Here is a 4,736-nt window from a genome sequence, read left to right as displayed (position 1 = left end):
ATGAATTGTTTTGCTCTCTTAGTAACAGATTTGTGTTGCTGATATTTGCAGTGCACATATAGGGCAAGTGACTACATTGTATCAATTAAACATGTTGTGTGGACTCTTAATAATTCTCCTCACTGTATGTTGGACAGAAATTTCTATGTAATTAACTCTGAAAGCTATATTGATTTTTCTATGAATTATAAAAGTTGTTGCTTATTTTGTCGGTTTTTTTACCTTATACATATTTGAGACCCATCATGGGACAACAACATGAGTTAAAACTATAAGTCATGAAATTAAGCTTCATGCTTCCACTGTACTATTTGTATCTTATTAAGAAAATTCTTGAAATTTAAAAAATGAAATGAATCGTATTGCTTCTTTTCTACAACTAGACTGGATTTCCTTCTACAAGTGTAGTAGTGGGAAATAAATTTTCTATACATGTGAGGGTGCTTTAAAAAATAATACCTCATGTTAGCGTTCTGAATCAAATTCTAGCTTAACCTAAATTTATTAGGATATCCTCCAATTTCTGTTTGACTTTATAATGCTAACTTGAAGTGTTGTGATATATTATTCTTGAGTATCAAATTTTCTTCTTATGAATCATACATGGAGGAAAAAGATACGAATTTACCAGTTAAAGCTTTGTCGATGAAACAATTACAAGAGCGAAAAAGGTACGAATTTTTATTCATTCTCTTCTTTATATTTGATATTAGGAAAAAGATATACGCAAATGATGTAATATTTTTCAAGATTGGTGTCGTGAAATAAAGAAGGATGTGGGAAATTATTTGTAATTATATTGTTCTGGCTGGGGAATTTTTTTTTCCCCCTCTTCTCCATCTTTTTTTTTTCCTTTTGAGGATATTCATTTATTGTGTGGAGATTCTGAATTGGTAAAGTGCTAATTCAAAGAATCAGCATCAAATACCAGTATTAAAATGGAGAAACAAGTGATGCTCTTAATACCTTTAGGGACTATATCTAAATTACTTCCTGATTTTCACCGAAGTAGAATGCTTTTGACTTATATCCTTAGGATTATTGGCTAGAAAACCTTTGCTTTATGGCGCAAGATTTGTCTTAAAAACTTGAAGAGGTGTCTACTAATTGTATAATTTTGAACATGTTAAACATTTATTGGGTTATTAATCTTTTTAGTGGAATTCAGTTATTGGGTATATTCTGAAATATACGGGTAGCACAATTTTAGCCTCTAATTCGCACTTTTACCTTTTCTTGTCTTTGATTTTTTTTTTCACGGGATTGTAAGCTATTATCCAAGGAAGGCTTATATATATACTAAAATTATTTGAATTTTTTTATACTTAAATAATATACATTGTTGATATGTGTATGACTTTGTATGAACATACAGTGATTGGTACAATACTAAAGAAGATTGGTTTGTTGAGAAAAAGAAATTTTTTTCGCCTTGGATGATAAACAACTCAAGACCTCCCAAATATCGAATGTTAACCAACTCAAGACCGTTTCCCACCAAGCATCACAATTTTTCGAACATTGTTAAAATGTTAATGTAATTTTAGTGTTTGTCATTGCATGTGGGCATTTTGTTTTCTTGTTTGAGCAAAGGGCCTCTAATTTGCCTATTGTCACTCTTCAATGTTTCACATTGGGATTTTCCTGAATTCAAGTATATGTCATGTGGCATGGATGATTAATAGATTTCTATGATTGAAGAGTAAAATGCTTCATTATTGGATTTCCTAGAAATTAGACTTCTTCAGATTTTGTCTCTTAAAGTTTGAGAATTCTGAATTTACGTAGCTTGCTTTAAAATTATGTAATTCTTTTATCTCGGCATATGAGACTTTTGTATTTTCATAACTTATAAAGAAAAGGAATGTTTGAGGCATCTAAAGTCATCTTATACTCCAAGTTCTAAGGTTTATTCTTAGTTGTTACCTCGGGTTATTTTTTGCTTATTTTCTATATAATGAAAGTATGTCAATGATCAATCATATCAAAATATGCATCAATGAAATTCTTGACATATTGAATGGCATGCATCTTTCTTTGACTTAAACCAATTCTAAGGCTTGAAATTAAATAATAAGAGGTTGCTGTCGGAAAATGTAAAACGTTGGGCCCGTGCAAGCACTGGCTAACCTCATCTAGTTTATTTAAAAAAGGTATTTTCTTTATTCAAATGATTTCTAAAAATAACTTCATTTTTTCTCGTTGATTTCCTATTGGGTCTAGAAACTGTAAAATTTACTTTATGTTATATAAACATAACTTCTTTAATAGCTTAATTTGCATTGTTTACGAATATTATGTACTGAGTAGCACGTGGATTTTGTCATGCAAAGTGAGATGGAAATATGTGGGCACCAGGTACCATGTGTGTTAAAGGTTTGGAAGTTGTGATTTTGATATGAGGTTACGAGGATCAGGATGGTTGGAATTTGTGTATTAGAAACGATGCGATTGGTTGAGTTAACATCGTTTTCCCTTATTTGATCACATTTTTTTACTTGTATGTATCCCAACCGTGTTGGTGTGTAATTACCTGGTTATTTTCGTTACCATCCGTGTTTTCCCCTTATCGTCTCTATTGTTGTAGTTTGATTTCTTTCTGCTATTGGCATTACTTTGTTATCTTTATCTTGTTAGCTTTATGTCATATCCTGTTCAGTTTATTAGACCAGTAGGTGTCTTGACTGTTCCTCGCCACTACTCCACCGAGGTTAGTCTTGATATTTACTGGGCACCGTTGTGATGTGCTCATACTACACTTCTGTACATTTTTGTATAGATCAAGGTATTTCATCGTTAGTGGTTGTACGAATCATTGCCGTGGAGACTCAAGGTAAACATGTTGCTGCATTCGCAGGCCTCGGAGTCACCTCCTATTATATTCATTTCCATTGTTTCCTTTGTTCTAGAACAATGATGTATTCATTGTGTATAACTACTCCTAGAAAGGCTTATGACTTGTACTACCATTTTGGAATTATAAATTATTCAGAGATTTCTATTTCAGAATTGTTCGAAGTTAGCAAATATTGTCGTTATTTCTGTTAATGTTAGGCTTACCTAGTTTTAGAGACTAGGTGGCATCACGACTCCTTCGGAGGAATTTTGGGTCGTGACAATGGGTTAGTAATTTTCGGACTGGTCATTCAAAAATAACCATCATTTGCAAAGTCATTGAAAAATAGACATTATTTTGCTGCAACACGGAAAGTTCCAGCATAATATACTAGAGATCGGTGCACCTATATATGAACTTCCAGCATAATATGCTGGAACTCCAACACGCTGCTCATTTGTTTTTTTGAAGATTAAGACGTCTGAATACACATCTAAATATCAAGATATGTATTAAGATTAAGACATCTTAATCTGAATACACATCTGAATGTTAAGGTGTGTATTAAGATATGAATACTAAATAATTAAGACTGTTTGATTTTTAACATCTGAATGTATAAAATTTACCTTTATTTGAAAACTAATAAACATAAAATTTAAATAATACTAATTAATCTAATATTCCATCAATAAAATATATAGTTGTTTAAAATATGATAGTAGCTAGTGGTGATTGCTAACAGTACCGCTTGTGAATGCCGATTAAAAGCAATGGTTGGTGGTAGATTTGGTTGATGGTGGTAGTTTAGGGTAGTAGGTAGTGGTGATTGATAGTGGTAGCTATTATGATTGAGGATGGTGGCTGTGGGTGGTGATAGTTAATAATGGGCGGGTGGTAGTGGTAATTGTGATTAAGGAAGATAATAGCGGCTGGTGGTAGTTTATAATGATGGGCAGTGCCAGCTATGGTTGTTGATGGTGATGGGGTGGTTAATTTTGGTAGTTGAGGTGGATGAGTGTTGGTTGTCGTTGAGAATGATGGTGGTGGGAGTGGTGAGAATAGTGGGTAGTGGTAGTCGACAATAGTGACGGTTATGATTGAGGATGTTGGTGGTGGTGGGTGGCATGGTGGTAGTTGATAATGGGCGGCGGTGGCAGCGGTTAATAATGAATATGAATGATAGCATCTTAATGAAATTAAGTCTCCATTATAGATCTTAATCATACAAACTTATTCACACCCATTAAGTAGTTGTGAAGTTAACAAAACAAACACACTTAACGATTAAGATTTGAATAATCAAGATTCAGACTTTAAAACAAATGCACTTAATGTCCGAGATCTGAATGATTAAGATTCAGACCTCCATTAAGTGTATATTATACTGGAATTCCAGTATATTATACTGTAGTATTTTTCGGATTTTGAACAGTGTTTTCGTTCAGATTTATCTTTACATGAAAAGTGGCTAAATTTCGATTACTTTTAAAACTGTGGTTATTTTTGAATGATCACTTGTAAATCTGGCTATTTTTGAATTTCTCCCTATTTTTGTGGATTGGATAAGTAATATTTAAATTGTGTAAAATTTGGGCTTTAACCTATATTCAACCCGTAGAAATATAGGTATTCATGGGTATAATGTGGGTAAAATATAAGTTTGCCTAATGGATTATTTTCCAACTTTTGCTTACTCAAATATCTGATATCATTTTTGAAACCGAAAATGGGTAATCCAACTCTATCTTCCTTCGTATGTTTCTTCTCAATGTAGTTGACTATGTGAGTAAATTTTTCCTTTTTTTTCTTTTAAACATTGTAAGTATTGTTTAGTGTTTTTTCAGAAAATATCTTGTTCTTTCTAGGTGCATACTTAAATACCAAAAATAGTTTAAGG

This window comes from Nicotiana sylvestris, chromosome 5 (assembly GCF_000393655.2).
Source record: "Nicotiana sylvestris chromosome 5, ASM39365v2, whole genome shotgun sequence".
NCBI classification, from domain to species: Eukaryota; Viridiplantae; Streptophyta; class Magnoliopsida; order Solanales; family Solanaceae; genus Nicotiana; species Nicotiana sylvestris.
The sequence above is the reverse complement of the archived record's forward strand: the minus strand, read 5'-3'. Positions refer to the sequence as shown.